The sequence below is a fragment of the Astyanax mexicanus genome, chromosome 21 (assembly GCF_023375975.1).
Source record: "Astyanax mexicanus isolate ESR-SI-001 chromosome 21, AstMex3_surface, whole genome shotgun sequence".
Taxonomy (NCBI): Eukaryota; Metazoa; Chordata; class Actinopteri; order Characiformes; family Acestrorhamphidae; genus Astyanax; species Astyanax mexicanus.
In genome coordinates, this window is record NC_064428.1 from 39,167,571 (window position 1) to 39,185,517 (window position 17,947).

A 17,947-nucleotide genomic window follows, 5' to 3' on the forward strand; every position below is an offset into this window, starting at 1 on the left:
GCAGATCTACAGCTCATATCCCCAAAATGTATGTTAAAGTGATGTTACAATTCAGCGTCTACCATCAGAAAGGGTTAAACCTCCTCCCCTTTCTAAGACTGAGGTGTAACAAAACACTTGATCTCAAGAACAAACTGCATTTAGGAGTTCTAGAAATAGTCTAGTTCTAGTCCAGAACAGTTTAATGATCAGTTCAGCAGTGAATCACTACAGTCATGATGAAAGAGAACAGTGAGGGAGATAAAGTCAGATGTTTCAGTGATGGAGTTACAGTAGGATCTTCTGACTCACCAACAACCATCAGCAGAAACACCAGAAGAAGAGGAGGAGGAGGAGCCATCCTGAGTGACATCACCAGCCTGCACAACATCAAACAATCAGACTGTTTCAGAATATCTTTAATACTAAACTAAAATCCCACTAAAATCATCCAGAATCCTTAAATACCTTAATATAGACTTTTATTCACATTTTAGTACACATTCATTGTTTCTGTACTTAGTTACACATACTGGGAAAATTAACAATACAGAAACATCACTGTATAGATATTGTGATGTGCGGAGGTGAGGGGAGTCGTGGGGTGCAGCCCCGGTTTGTCCCAGCTGGCCTGCATTGGACTGATTGAACAGCCAGCTGGGACCGGTATAAAGACCCCGCCTTCACTCCAGTGAAACACTAATGGTGAGAAGAAACTGAGGCGACACAAACCTAAAAATACTACAAAATTGAGCAACTAGAGCCACACTGGACTGTCGTTCTGTTTCTTTGAGTTTGTTTGAGTGTTTTGCCAAAATAAAGGTATGTTTTGAGTTCATGCACTCTATATCACTCATAGGCACTTTATATCACAATATCTATAGATACAGTACATAAAATTATAGTAATCGTTTTAGCATTACCAAGACCTTCTCAACTAGACTAACTAAACAGGAAATAGAAATATCATAGCACATAAATTAGTTTGATTTAATTTTTGCAGTTTGTTGAGAACAGTGAATACAGATTAGTACTGCAGTGTTTTCTGCAGCGGAAGAACAGCGAGTAAAGACATAAGAAAAAACAGAACTGAGGTTAAAGCTGGTAAATGCAGGTAAGAGGGTTTCATTAAATAAATAAACAAACAAATAAACGAATAAACAAGCAAGGAAACAAGGAACTAAAACAAGACAGAATAAATTAAACAGAAAAAGGGAATAAACAAAGACTAAACAAGAAATAATCAAAGACTGAAAACTGGGAGCCGGTCAGGAGAGGGTGGAAAGCAAAAAACAAGACACCAAACAAGACTAGGGCCGAGTACACAAAGGAGAAGACTGTACAGAGGACGGGACAGAAAACTGAAATGGACAGGGGAGAAAAACTGGGACCAAAAATTAGACACAACCGGGGAAACAGACTGGACTGGAGGCTGAAACAGAGACTTGACAAGGGACTGGACACTAGACACAAATGGAGAAACAGACTGGACAAGAGACTGGACTGGGGAGGTGAAAGGGGATGAGACAGGAGACTGGACAGGGACTGGGCAAGAGACTGGACACGGGACTGGACACTAGACACAAATGGAGATACAGACTGGACTGGGGATGTGAAAGGAGACAGGACAGGGAACTGGACAGGGGAGGGGGCAGGACACTGGACACGGGGCTGGATGTTGGACAAGGGAACAGGGATGAAAACATTGACTGGGACAGACACAAACACAGTAACAGGGACTGGCGTAGAGAAACCAGCGGGGACAGGAACTGGAACACAGACACTAGAGCTGTTAAAGTGCATGCAGTTTAATCCAGTTCCACATACAGTAATTTAATAGCTTTTTACTTGTTCAGTATTAGTCTTTTAAATACTAAATTATCCTCTTTAATTCTGATCACCGCTGACCTACAAAACCAGCACCAAAGGTCTCTCCTGTTCACCGATGACAAGATCTTCCTAGCCAGTGACACAAAACCGTCGTACCTCCAGTGACAATACATGGAAATGAATGCTGGCAGCAACAGTGAAACAAGAAAAAGCCATGCATGCTATAGAAATGCAGATGCTACGATGGACCCTGGGCATCTCCTGCCTTGATAATATCAGAAACGAAGACATACGTGAAAAAACTGAGAGTTTCACCAATCACAGACAAGATACGAGAGGCTTGACTACGGTGGTATGGACACCGACGAGAACTTTGTGGTGAAATCAGTGATGCAGTTGAACCCCCAAGAACACCGACCACACAAACGACCAAAGCTGCACTGGCTCGTCAAAATAAAAGATAATCAATGTCACGCCAGAAGATGCCCTGGATCCAGCCAAATGGAGAAGACGTCTTTTTAAAGAAGTTTTTATTTATTTCGGCCTATGTTCACCACTGAAGCCATATTCACCATTTCTGTTTCGATGGCAATTGAGGCCACTCTTATTTTCTGTTGTTTTCTGATCCTAGACCAGGTTGTAACAGAATATGGGCGTGTCCAGGATCTGAACCCAGGACCTCACGCAAACATATCAGACGTCTTAAACCTAAATCTACATACACATTAACAGAATAGTGGTCTGCAAGCTAATTCATGCTAAGCAATTACTGTTCACTGTGGAGTATTTAATATGTTGTTCCACAAGGCTCAGTTTTAGGACCCTTGTTGTTTTTAACTATGGTTACTATGGTTACTAAAGTCTTGCTAAAAGACCAGGCCTTTATGTTCATGTTATTTAGAGCTAAAGATTCAGATCATGATCTCTTAAAAGTTCTTTTAATCACAATGTCAATCTAACTTCTTATTTACAAAGCATAGCAGCAAGTAAACTACAGCGCTAACGTGCTGAGCTTGTGGTTAACACCCTCAGCTGCAAACATTCACAGAAACACCACCCTAATACAGCAATATATTCCACTAACAGAACATACATGCAATGCTGTTTATAATACAGTGAAAGACTTTAACTCTATATTTAAATGTGTATACAGTGGTGTAAAAACGTGTTTGTCCCTTCATGATTTGTTACTTCTTGCATGCCTGTCACTTTGAAAAGTTTCAGATCCTCAAACAGATTTAAATATTAGTCAGAGACAACAGAAGTAAACACCAAGCGCAGTTTTTAAATGAAGGTTTGTGTTACTAAGATAGAAAAACAATCCAAACCTACATGATCCTGTATTAAAAATGGGTTTACCACCCAGTTTAAACATAACTTAACTGTGTTTTATCACACCTGAGTTTAATTTCTCTAACCACACCCACACCTGATTACTGCCACACCTGTTCAAAATCAGGAAATCACTTAAATACGACCTGCCTGACAAAGAGAAGTAGACCTAAAGATACTCAAAATCTAGATATCATGCCAACATCCAAAGAAAATGAACAGGAACTGAGATCTATAAGTCTGGAAAATGTTATAAAGCCATTTCTACAGAGAACCACAGTGAAAGCCATAGTCCACAAATGGTGAAAACATGGAACTGTGGTGAACCTTCCCAGGAGTGACAAGCCGGCCGACCAAAATTACCCCAAGAGCCAAGTGACGACTCATACAAAAGGTCACAAAAGACCCTAAAACATCTTCCAAAGAACTTTAGGCCTCACTCGCCTCAGTTAAGGTCAGAGTTCAAGCCTCCACCATCAGAAAGAGACTGGGAAAAAATGGCCGACATGGCACAGAGTTCCTAAACAAAAAGCACTGCTGCGAAAAAAGAACATTAAAGCTCATCTCAACCTTTCCAGAACACATCTTGATGATCCCCAAGACTTTTGGGAAAACAATCTTTTTTACACTACTTAAAACATGTAAACTTAGAATGACCTACAGCTGCTGATGACAAGAGGAACAACTGCAAACATAACTGCATACAGTTGTAATAAAAAGTATGTAAACTCTTTTTGGATTATACTTGGATTTATGCATAAATTGGTTATTAAATGTGTTCTGATCTTCATCTACGTCACAACAATAGACAAACACAGTCTGCTTAAGATAAACCCACACAAAAAAGTTATATGTTTGCATGGTTTTATTGAACACAACATGTTAATATTCACAGTAAGGAGCGGAAAAAGTGTGTGATCCCCTAGACTAATGACTTTTCTAAAAGCTAACAATTGGAGGCAGGATGTAATGAAATGTGATTGGATGGGTTGGGTAAAGCTTCATTGCCCTATAAAAAACATAAACACACCAGTTTTGAGTTTTGAGCTGTTTTTAAGAAGCATTGCTTGATGTGAATCATGCCTCTCAGAAAACCTATGTTCAAGAATTGTTGACTTGTTGCATGAAGCTGGAAAGGGTTACAAAATATCTCTAAATGCCTTGATGTTCATGTGTCCACGGTCTACACGACTGACGCTCTACAAATGGAGAAAGTTCAGCACTGCTGCTACTCTCCCTAGGTTTGGTAAAGTCCTGTAAAGGTGACTGCAAGAGCACAGCACAGAATGATCAATGAGGTGAGGAAGAAGAGAGTGACCTCAAGAGAGAGATTCACACCAGATATCCCATAATATTATAGCTGAACTGAAACAGTTTAGTGAAGAGGAATGATCCAGAATTCCTCCTGACCGTTCTGCAGGTCTGATCTGCAGCTACAGGAAATGATTGGTTGAGGGTTTTGATGCCAAAGGAGGATCAACCAGTTATCAAATCCAAAGATTCACATACTTTTCCCTCCTTACTGTGAATGTTAACATGCTGTGTTCAATAAAATCATGCAAACATATAATTGACTGTGTTTGCCTATTGTTGTGACTTAGATGAAGATCAGAACACATTTAATCACCAATTTATGCAGAAATCCAAGTATAATGCCAAAGGGTTCACATACTTTTTCTTGCAACTATGTATCATCTCCTGAACTGCAGATCTACAGCTCTTATCCCCAAAATGTATGTTAAAGTGATGTTACAATTCAGCGTCTACCATCAGAAAGGGTTAAACCTCCTCCCCTTTCTAAGACTGAGGTGTAACAAAACACTTGATCTCAAGAACAAACTGCATTTAGGAGTTCTAGAAATAGTCTAGTTCTAGTCCAGAACAGTTTAATGATCAGTTCAGCAGTGAATCACTACAGTCATGATGAAAGAGAACAGTGAGGGAGATAAAGTCAGATGTTTCAGTGATGGAGTTACAGTAGGATCTTCTGACTCACCAACAACCATCAGCAGAAACACCAGAAGAAGAGGAGGAGGAGCCATTCTGAGTGACATCACCAGCCTGCACAACATCAAACAATCAGACTGTTTCAGAATATCTTTAATACTAAACTAAAATCCCACTAAAATCATCCAGAATCCTTAGATACATGAATATATATTTTTATTCACATTTTAGTACATATTCATTGTTTCTGTACTTAGTTACACATACTGGGAAAATTAACAATACAGAAACATCACTGTATAGATATTGTGATGTGTGGAGGTGAGGGGAGTCGTGGGGTGCAGCCCCGGTTTGTCCCAGCTGGCCTGCATTGGACTGATTGAACAGCCAGCTGGGACCAGTATAAAGACCCCGCCTTCACTCCAGTGAAACACTAATGCTGAGAAGAAACTGAGGCGACACAAACCTAAAAATACTACAAAATTGAGCAACTAGAGCCACACTGGACTGTCGTTCTGTTTCTTTGAGTTTGTTTGAGTGTTTTGCCAAAGTAAAGGTATGTTTTAAGTTCATGCACTCTATATCACTCATAGGCACTTTATATCACAATATCTATAGATACAGTACATAAAATTATAGTAATCGTTTTAGCATTACCAAGTCCTTCTCAACTAGACTAACTAAACAGGAAATAGAAATATCATAGCACATAAATTAGTTTGATTTAATTTTTGCAGTTTGTTGAGAACAGTGAATACAGATTAGTACTGCAGTGTTTTCTGCAGCGGAAGAACAGCGAGTAAAGACATAAGAAAAAACAGAACTGAGGTTAAAGCTGGTAAATGCAGGTAAGAGGGTTTCATTAAATAAATAAACAAACAAATAAACGAATAAACAAGCAAGGAAACAAGGAACTAAAACAAGACAGAATAAATTAAACAGAAAAAAGGAATAAACAAAGACTAAACAAGAAATAATCAAAGACTGAAACACTGGGAGCCGGTCAGGAGAGGGTGGAAAGCAAAAAACAAGACACCAAACAAGACTAGGGCCGAGTACACAAAGGAGAAGACTGTACAGAGGACGGGACAGAAAACTGAAATGGACAGGGGAGAAAAACTGGGACCAAAAATTAGACACAACCGGGGAAACAGACTGGACTGGAGGCTGAAACAGAGACTGGACAAGGGACTGGACACTAGACACAAATGGAGAAACAGACTGGACAAGAGACTGGACTGGGGAGGTGAAAGGGGATGAGACAGGAGACTGGACAGGGACTGGGCAAGAGACTGGACACGGGACTGGACACTAGACACAAATGGAGATACAGACTGGACTGGGGATGTGAAAGGAGACAGGACAGGGAACTGGACAGGGGAGGGGGCAGGACACTGGACACGGGGCTGGATGTTGGACAAGGGAACAGGGATGAAAACATTGACTGGGACAGACACAAACACAGTAACAGGGACTGGCGTAGAGAAACCAGCGGGGACAGGAACTGGAACACAGACACTAGAGCTGTTAAAGTGCATGCAGTTTAATCCAGTTCCACATACAGTAATTTAATAGCTTTTTACTTGTTCTTTTAAATACTAAATTATCCTCTTTAATTCTGATCACCGCTGACCTACAAAACCAGCACCAAAGGTCTCTCCTGTTCACCGATGACAGGATCTTCCTATCCAGTGACACAAAACCGTTGTACCTCCAGTGACATTACATGGAAATGAATGCTGGCAGCAACAGTGAAACAAGAAAAAGCCATGCATGCTATAGAAATGCAGATGCTACGATGGACCCTGGGCATCTCCTGCCTTGATAATATCAGAAACGAAGACATACGTGAAAAAACTGAGAGTTTCACCAATCACAGACAAGATACGAGAGGCTTGACTACGGTGGTATGGACACCGACGAGAACTTTGTGGTGAAATCAGTGATGCAGTTGAACCCCCAAGAACACCGACCACACAAACGACCAAAGCTGCACTGGCTCGTCAAAATAAAAGATAATCAATGTCACGCCAGAAGATGCCCTGGATCCAGCCAAATGGAGAAGACGTCTTTTTAAAGAAGTTTTTATTTATTTCGGCCTATGTTCACCACTGAAGCCATATTCACCATTTCTGTTTCAATGGCAATTGAGGCCACTCTTATTTTCTGTTGTTTTCTGATCCTAGACCAGGTTGTAACAGAATATGGGCGTGTCCAGGATCTGAACCCAGGACCTCACGCAAACATATCAGACGTCTTAAACCTAAATCTACATACACATTAACAGAATAGTGGTCTGCAAGCTAATTCATGCTAAGCAATTACTGTTCACTGTAGAGTATTTAATATGTTGTTCCACAAGGCTCAGTTTTAGGACCCTTGTTGTTTTTAACTATGGTTACTATGGTTACTAAAGTCTTGCTAAAAGACCAGGCCTTTATGTTCATGTTATTTAGAGCTAAAGATTCAGATCATGATCTCTTAAAAGTTCTTTTAATCACAATGTCAATCTAACTTCTTATTTACAAAGCATAGCAGCAAGTAAACTACAGCGCTAATGTGCTGAGCTTGTGGTTAACACCCTCAGCTGCAAACATTCACAGAAACACCACCCTAATACAGCAATATATTCCACTAACAGAACATACATGCAATGCTGTTTATAATACAGTGAAAGACTTTAACTCTATATTTAAATGTGTATACAGTGGTGTAAAAACGTGTTTGTCCCTTCATGATTTGTTACTTCTTGCATGCCTGTCACTTTGAAAAGTTTCAGATCCTCAAACAGATTTAAATATTAGTCAGAGACAACAGAAGTAAACACCAAGTGCAGTTTTTAAATAAAGGTTTGTGTTACTAAGATAGAAAAACAATCCAAACCTACATGATCCTGTATTAAAAATGGGTTTACCCCCCCAGTTTAAACGTAACTTAACTGTGTATTATCACACCTGAGTTTAATTTCTCTAACCACACCCTCACCTGATTACTGCCACACCTGTTCAAAATCAGGAAATCACTTAAATACGACCTGCCTGACAAAGAGAAGTAGACCTAAAGATACTCAAAATCTAGATATCATGCCAACATCCAAAGAAAATGAACAGGAACTGATATCTACAAGTCTGGAAAATGTTATAAAGCCATTTCTACAGAGAACCACAGTGAAAGCCATAGTCCACAAATGGTGAAAACATGGAACTGTGGTGAACCTTCCCAGGAGTGACAAGCCGGCCGACCAAAATTACCCCAAGAGCCAAGTGACGACTCATACAAAAGGTCACAAAAGACCCTAAAACATCTTCCAAAGAACTTTAGGCCTCACTCGCCTCAGTTAAGGTCAGAGTTCAAGCCTCCACCATCAGAAAGAGACTGGGAAAAAATGGCCGACATGGCACAGAGTTCCTAAACAAAAAGCACTGCTGCGAAAAAAGAACATTAAAGCTCATCTCAACCTTTCCAGAACACATCTTGATGATCCCCAAGATTTTTGGGAAAACAATCTGTGGACCGATGAGACAAAAGTTGAACTCTTTGGAAGGTGTGTGTCCCGGTACATCTGGTGTTAAAGAAACACTGCATTCGAGAAAAAGGAACATACCAACAGTAAAACATGGTGGTGGTAGTGTTGTGATGGTCTGGAATACTTGCTGTGATAAATAAATGGAACTACTAATTCTGCTGTCTACCAAAAGATCCTGAAGGAGAATGATGTCCGACCATCTGTTCTTGACCTCAGGCTGAAACAAACTTGGGTTCTGCAGCAGGACAATGACCCAAAACACCCCAGCAAGTCCACCTCAAAGTCAAAAGTCAAGTCAAAGTGGTTTTTATTGTCATTTCAGCTATATACAGAGTACACAGTGAAACGAAACAACGTTCCTCCAGGGACCATGGTGCACATAAACACACCTCTGAATGGCTGAAGAAAAACAAAATGAAGACTTTGTAGTGGCCTAGTCAAAGTCCTGAAATGAATCCAATTGAGATGCTGTCGAACGACCTTAAAAAGGCTGTTGGCTGTTCATGCTCGAAAACCCTCCAATTAGGTATTGATTAGGTAAAGAGGCGTGGAACTAAGTTGGTAAACACTTTTTCATGTAGGTTTTTTCACCCTTAATAACAAAAACCTTCATAAAAATGCATTTTGTGTTTACTTGTATTGTCTTTGACTAGTGTTTAAATTTGGTTGATGGTCTAAAACATTTAAGAGAGATAAACATGCAAAAAAAAAAAATCATAAGGGGGCAAACATTTTTTTCACACCACTCTCTATATATATACACACCAACATATACATACATTAACAAACATAATAAACATACACTAAAAACGCATATATATATATATATAGTATGAGCTCTTCTTACCTCTTCTCGTCTAGACCCCCGGAACAGCGAGTGACGACTGAAGAAACAGCTCTGAGGTTTTAAGACGCTATTTTCTTACTTCCTGTGCAGCTTATTTTTAGAAGACCTTTCAAACCATCTACACACATAGTCTCAGTTTATACGTTTACTCGTGCTAATAGCCTCTTAATTACTTTTAATTACTTTTAATTAATTAATTTTGTATTATACTATTTTATAGGTGTTTCTAATCACACAGATTCATCTCTAGATTTAAAAACAGGATTTTGGAAGGATGATGTGGGAATTGGCAGGAATGCGGCAAAAGAGGCTACAGATATAGGACCTTACATCCTGTGCAGGACATGTTGTGATGCTCATTGCTATCTTATACCCCACTGCATTTTTAGTGCACTTGGGGATGCAATTTTTGATAGAAGTGCCAAATGTGGCACAACACCTGTTTTTCACACTTTTGCATCCCAAAAGTGTTTTTAGTGCCTATAGGGGTGCACATTTTTGGCAGGGGTGCCAAATTTGGCACAACACCTGTTTTTACACTTTTGCAGCCCAATAGCATTCTTAGTGCCCATGGGGGTGCACTTTTTGGCATGGGTGCAAAACTTGGCAAAACACCTGTTTTTACACTTTTGCAGCCCAATAGCATTCTTAGTGCCCATAGGGGTGCACTTTTTGGCATTAGTGCCAAATTTGGCACGACACCTTTTTTTCACAATTTTGCTACCCAACAGCATTTTTAGTTCCCAAGGGGGTGCTTTTTTGGCAGGGGTGCAAACTTTGGCACAACACCCCTTTTTCACGCTTTTATAGCCCAATAGCATTCTTAGTGCCCATAGGGGTGCACTTTTTGGCATTAGTGCCAAATTTGGCTCAACACCTGTTTTTGTAGCCAAAAAGCATTTTAAGTGTGGGTGTTAAATTTAGCACAACACCAGTTTTTCACAATTTTGCAGCCCAACAGCATTTTCAGTGCCCAAGGGGGTGCACTTCTTGACAGGGGTGCAACTTTTGGCTTATAACTTATACATAGTTTATAAAATACTAAAATATATTTAGGTGTTTTCTAATCAAACAGGTACATCATTAGATTAAAAAAAGTTTTTTTGGAAGGATGATGTGGGTATTGACAGGAATGAGGACCAAGAGGCTACAAATAGAGGGCCTACCTTACATCCTGTACAAGACATGTCATGATGTCACTGCTATCTCACACACCACCAACTTAGTGTGTGTATGTGTGTGTGTGTGTCAAATATTTCACATTTGGCTTGAATTATATATGCTACTAAGGCCAAACATCCCACAGCTTCACAGATCACTGTATTAAAGCCTCTAATTTCACACAGCAGACTAAACAGCGCCCCCTGCTCTCAGGTCTCAAACTGCAGACAGAATCATCACCCCTCACTACTGCTTAAAGACACAGTAACCATAACAATAACAGCAGAATTATCACTTTAATGATCATCAGGATTGGTGGAGATGTTCATAAAGTAATCATTATTAATATTTAATTATGTATTAAATTATGAGTTTATATCTTCTGAATCCAGAGCGCTGATGGTAAGAAGGAGATGCGTTTCTGCTGCTGGGGTTTATTTCAGAGCTACAGAGGAAATGACATCATTTACAGACCGTCGGCTGATCTGTGAGGAGGCCCATCTTCTAAAGTGAGAATATGCAAATGTGTGAAGCTCTGGAGGCTGATAGTGATCTTTGTTCAGTTGTTGTTTAACCGAGTAATGAGTTGTAACCAAGCAACAGGACACAAGTACAGGACCTCGTGCAGCAGGACACAAGTACAGACCCTCCTGCACCAGGACACAAGTACAGGCCCTCGTGCACCAGGACACAAGTACAGGCCCTCGTGCAGCAGGACACAAGTACAGGCCCTTGTGCAGCAGGACACAAGTACAGGCCCTTGTGCAGCAGGACACAAGTACAGGCCCTCGTGCACCGGGACACAAGTACAGGCCCTCGTGCAGCAGGACACAAGTACAGGCCCTCGTGCAGCAGGACACAAGTACAGGCCCTCGTGCAGCAGGACACAAGTACAGGCCCTTGTGCAGCAGGACACAAGTACAGGCCCTTGTGCAGCAGGTCACAAGTACAGGCCCTCGTGCACCAGGACACAAGTACAGGCCCTTGTGCAGCAGGACACAAGTACAGGCCCTTGTGCAGCAGGACACAAGTACAGGCCCTCGTGCAGCAGGACACAAGTACAGGCCCTCGTGCACCAGGACACAAGTACAGGCCCTCGTGCACCAGGACACAAGTACAGGCCCTCGTGCACCAGGACACAAGTACAGGCCCTCGTGCACCAGGACACAAGTACAGGCCCTCGTGCAGCAGGACACAAGTACAGGCCCTTGTGCAGCAGGACACAAGTACAGGCCCTCGTGCACCAGGACACAAGTACAGGCCCTCGTGCACCAGGACACAAGTACAGGCCCTCGTGCAGCAGGACACAAGTACAGGCCCTCGTGCACCAGGACACATGTACAGGCCCTCGTGCACCAGGACACAAGTACAGGCCCTCGTGCAGCAGGACACAAGTACAGGCCCTCGTGCACCAGGACACAAGTACAGGCCCTCGTGCACCAGGACACAAGTACAGGCTCTCGTGCACCAGGACACAAGTACAGGCCCTCGTGCAGCAGGACACAAGTACAGGCCCTCGTGCAGCAGGACACAAGTACAGGCCCTCGTGCACCAGGACACATGTACAGGCCCTCGTGCAGCAGGACACAAGTACAGGCCCTCGTGCAGCAGGACACAAGTACAGGCCCTCGTGCAGCAGGACACAAGTACAGGCCCTCGTGCAGCAGGACACAAGTACAGGCCCTCGTGCATCAGAACACAAGTACAGGCCCTCGTGCAGCAGGACACAAGTACAGGCCCTCGTGCAGCAGGACACAAGTACAGGCCCTCGTGCAGCAGGACTGTCTGTAGCAGTAGATTCAGGTTAAAGTAGTTTGGGTGGTTTGTGATCAGTATCAGTAGTGGTAGAGGGTTATGATTGGTGATTGGGGCTGAAATCTCTAGAATATTTACTTTACCTTTTCTACTCTGTGTTTAAATGTGTTTTTTATTATAGTTTTATTATATTTATTATATAGTTTTAAAAGACAAATACTGAACATGTTACCCTTTAATTCCAGTAATTAGTAGTAAGTAAAAAGCTACTGAATTTAATTGAATTGAGTTAAATGAGTGTGCAGAGCACTACCAGCTTATTACTGTGTGCATTTAGTTTGACAGTTCTGTAAACAGGAAGTAAATACAGTATTATTTATATATACGAATGCAGAACCGGAATAAACCGCAAGCTTTATCAGCTTTAACCTCAGATCTGTTTCTTCATTCTTCACTTGCTGTTCTTCTGATGCAGACAACGCTCAGTTCAGAGAGGTAAGACAGGTTTAATTTTAATATTTAAATGCTTGATGAATATGTTTTTACTGTCTGAAATGTTCTATAATCTTTATATATTTATAGCAATATTTAAATGTTTACTGATCTGCAGTAGTTTATTCTGCAATATTTTTAATGAACTGTAGAAAATCAATCGTAAAAGTAGCTTTTGAACTGAATATTTGATCTGAATTTCTAGTTCAATACTGGATGAGAGGGATCAGTATTGATGGTAATGCTAAAATGATTTCTATAAGTTGATGTACTCTACATATAAATGCATGTATGCAGTTTATTTTTAAGTAAAACATGTTAATTATGTATTAAAATGTGAGTAAAATTGTATATTAATGTATTTATTTATGGATTCTGGATGCTTTTAGTGGGCTATTAAAGTTATACAATACAAGTTGAAACAATCTGTTTGTTTGATGTTGTGCAGGCTGATGATGTCACTCAGGATGGCTCCTCCTCCTCCTCTTCTTCTGGTGTTTCTGCTGATGGTTGTTGGTGAGTCAGAAGATCCTACTGTAACTCCATCACTGCTGAACTGATCATTAAACTGTTCTAGACTAGAATTAGACTCTCTGATGAACACTCAGAGCTTTTCTCTCTTTGTAGTTTCTCTCAGAATCAGAATCAGTTTATGAATTATTAGTGTAAATGCAGTTAATTCTTCAGGTAAAGTGTTTTGTTACGTCTCAGTCTTAGAAAGGGGAGGAGGTTTAACCCTTTCTGATGGTAGAAGATGAACTTTAACATCACTTTAACATGAACTTTGGTGATAGGAGCTTCTGTAGATCAGGTGATGATATTTTATGTTTGCAGTTGTTCCTCTTCTCATCAGCAGCTGCAGTTCATTCTAACTTCACACATTTTAAGCAGGAATAGTTTTCCGATTATTTTATTCAATATCTCTTCGTATCTCTTCTATTATTAATACCTGAATAACTTCGCACCCTCCACTCCCCTTCACCCCATTAATTATAATACCTGTATTTTCTTGAAGTTGTAATCTACAGAATCTCCAGCCTCAGTAATCAGATCTTTACTGCATCTTATGTTTCAGGAGCTTCTAAACCGGACTGGATTGTGATGTACGAACAGCAGGAAATATGTGCTTTCAATGGATCTGCAGTATTTATTAAAGGCACTTTTACACTTCCAGAAGATTTAGGACACCTAAAAAAAATATAAAAGCAGCATTTTGTATGAAATACCCAGATCCCTGGAAGGAGCCGACTGATCTGAGTGTAGATCCAGATTACTCAGGCAGGGTTGAGTGTTTAACTGATAATAAAACTTACTACTCTCTCAAACTGAGTAACGTAACGAAGAAGGATGAACACGAGTACAACTTCAGAATCAAAGCAGATGATGATAAACATAAATTGATGGGAAAACCTAATGTCATTCTGAATGTTACTGGTGAGTTTCTTTTTTTAATTGTGTTTCCAAAATTCAACAATTTTAATAAATAAAACAAAAAAAAAGAATTTAATGAGAATTGTCTCCTTATCTCAGATCTCCATGTAGAATCTCCTGGAGAAGTAACAGAAGGAGAATCAGCAGTTCTGAGGTGTAAAACCACCTGTAGTCTGACTTATCCAACATTCATCTGGTACAAAGATGGACGTCCTTTAACCACAGAGATGATCCAGAAGAATCAGCAGCTCCACCTGCAGACAGTCAGCAGTGAGGATGCAGGCAGTTATAGCTGTGCTGTAAGAGGATCTGAACATCTCCCCTCTACTGCTCAAACTCTCAGAGTCAGACGTGAGTAAAGTTTTCATTCTTCTCTAAACTCTGGGAATGGTTGAACCACACAGTGATATTAGAGATTAGCAAGAAACGCTAAAGTCAGATCTGTCTCTAGATCCTCCAAAGAGCGTCTCAGTGTCCATCAGTCCCTCTGGTGGAATAGTGGAGGGAAGTTCAGTGACTCTGACCTGCAGCAGTGATGGAGACCCACCTGTGGAGATCTACACCTGGTTTAAAGGATCATCATCAGTAGGAACAGGAGGAACCTACAGCATTCCCAACATCAGCTCTGAGGACAGTGGAGAATACACATGCCAGAGTCGTAATGAACTCGGAGAGGGAAGATCCACTGCTGTCTCTTTAAATGTTCTGTGTGCGTTTATGATGTTTTATTATATTTTATTTGGTCCATTTCCTGAAACTTTAAATTCTTAAAAATCTTGTTTTGTCTTCTGTAGATCCTCCAAAGAGCGTCTCAGTGTCCATCAGTCCTTCTGGTGGAATAGTGGAGGGAAGTTCAGTGACTCTGACCTGCAGCAGTGATGGAGACCCACCTGTGGAGAACTACACCTGGTTTAAAGAAGGTGGAGACTCACCTGTAGGATCTGGACAGAGTTTCAGCATCACTGTTAATCACACTGGACTGTACTACTGTGAAGCTCAGAATGCAGTTGGAGTTCAGAATGGATCTGTGTGGATTGATGTTCAGAGTAGGTGGTGAATAATAATGTAAATAGTTCCAGTATTTAAATAAAGACTCAGTAAAGTGATGGAAATGATCTTCTTCCCTCAGAAGATCAGATCAGATCTGCAGTTTGGATCACAGTGGGAGGAGGAGGAGGATTTCTTCTTCTCTTTATTTTGATCTTAATCTTCATCTCCAGGTCAGTAGAAATTAGTAGAACATGGTAGAACTTCATTTGGTTTATAGCATTGTGTTAAACACTGTAAGTGTTCTGTTGTTTCAGGATGAATAAGAGAGATGCTGGATCTGATCAGGATGGATCAGATCAGGTAAAATATACAGCAGAACACAATCCATCATATTTCAGTGATGTTTCTATTCAGTCTTCAGTAAATAAGATGCTTAGTATCTTTATAATGAATGATCTTCTTCAGGATGACGTCCAGTACGCCACCGTTACTCACAGCAGATCCAGACCTGTAGAGACTGCAGGTGATGCTTCCTCTGGAGGTCCTGATCATGATGATGATGTTCAGTACGCTACAGTCAGGACTGGTAGAAAACCTGATGTTGTGACCAGATCTGACCAGCAGGAGGAGCTTCAGTACGCCAGTGTTACATTCCACCACCGTCACGCTGATGCTGCTGCTACTGGGTGAGTTTCATATATAACACTGGTTAAATTTACTGTGTAGAATCTTCAGAAAGACAAGTAATATTTTAAATCTTTACAGAAACAGAACATTCTCAGCTTTAATGCAGTTTCAGCTATACTTTCAAGAATATATACATATACACAATGGGAGTAGTTGATTCTTTCAAAAATCTATATTTAATGCTTATAATCATGTAAAATGTACCGTTTCATTTCTCTTGTTTTATAGGTCACAGAAAGTGGATGATGCTTCAGTCGTCTATGACAGAGTCAAATAGAGGTTTATGATGTGTGAGAGAGATTATAAGACTATGCAAGAGAGTCTAATTGTAATTGTAAATTTATTTGATTTGTCGTATTTTTAGAAATTATATTTTCAGTATTCAATATTGTGCTTTTCTTGGTTTCATATTAGGGTATTTGTTTGTCTATACTTATAGGCATATTCTGTAAGCAGTTTGATGTTAATGTTCATATTTTTTACATTTTCCATGCAGTTTATTACATGAATATTATTTCTATTTACAATATTATTTGTTGGTCATTTTGATTTGGGTATTTTCTAGTTTAGTGCCTCAACATGTGCTCTTTAAAATGTAAATGTTACAAAAGCTTCTTTGACAGATCTCTACAAGGTTGAAATATTTTAACAGATTTAACCCTCTGTTTTTTGAGTTTTTGATATAAATGGAGAAACTGTTTGATTGTCAGTCCCAAAGGGTTCTATATGGGAGCCTATAGAAATGATTTTGTGTATATTTCTTATACGATGGCTTTTGACATGTCGGTTTATATTGAAAACTTTTAATAAAATGTCTTTTTAATTTGAGTTTATGATTTCAGTTGTGATTCTCTCATGTAGGCAAAATAATGTGGCAAATAAAAAGTAAAGGAAAGTCTGAATGCTAATAAAATTCTTGAATAAGTTTATAATGCTGGAGATGGTTATTCTTTAGTGTTGTTACCCATGTCAGCCCATAGGGGGCAGAGTTGTTTTAAAAAGTTAGAAAGGGAAAAGTTCAAGCTGGAATTTCCCAGGATACCAAATATATCATTGCAGAAGGTTTGTCCTTTTTATAGACTGAAATAGTCTATATTTACCTGCATTGCTTCTTCAAACGTTTTTTTTTTTAATCGCAGGCACAGGACTTGTTTCCAAACTGCGTTGTGCCCTTTTAGATGTCACTTTGAAATATTCTGATACTGTCTACCAATTATATTAGCATTATTTTGTAAACCATATTACAATCTAATATGTTTGCTATTTATTTGAATTATCAGAAAAATTGTGTTATTTTGTGCAAAATATTTGACATATTTTCAAAGCTAGGGTCAGAATAGACTTGGGTAAACAGAATTTTGTCTGGATATGTCTGGGTGTCTATATCAGACAAGATTTACCCTTCAGTGTCATACATCACAGAGTTTGAGGCCCTTTTTGTTGTAACCTTAAGAAGACTTTACAGTAATGTAACAGATATTTTTTTTACATCTGGTAACAAATCTACAATGTCATATTTGTAGAAAACATTCACTTTCTACTCAGGCCTTATAACACATTTCCATCAGTTGTCAGGAGAATCCTGTAGCATTGTTTAAACCAAATAGGAGTCTGTTGAATTCAAAAAGACCAAAACAGGTAATTGACCAGGTATTTAAGTGAGTCTTGGTGTTTAAACCAGAGAAGTCAACAGAAATTGAATCCTAACAGTTTTCATAGGTTCAGGTATGCTATAGGTTATTTCATAGGTTCATAGACTGAAAAAGTCTACATTTATATGCATTGCTTCTCCAAACTGATGTTTTTTATTATTTAATTGTAGCCACAGGACTTGTTTCCAAATTGCATCATTCCTTTAGATGCCCCTTTGAAATCTTTTGATACTGTCTACCAATTATATTAGCAGTTTTTACTATAAGATATATGGCTTATCTATTTTGTAAACCATAATACAGACTAATATTATTGCT

At 39.7% G+C, this 17,947-nt stretch overlaps 1 pseudogene; it reads left to right on the top strand.

The window, feature by feature from the left end:
* Positions 1 to 17,947, top strand: part of LOC125785620 (hemicentin-1-like) — an 83,436-nt pseudogene that overhangs the window by 20,719 nt on the left and 44,770 nt on the right.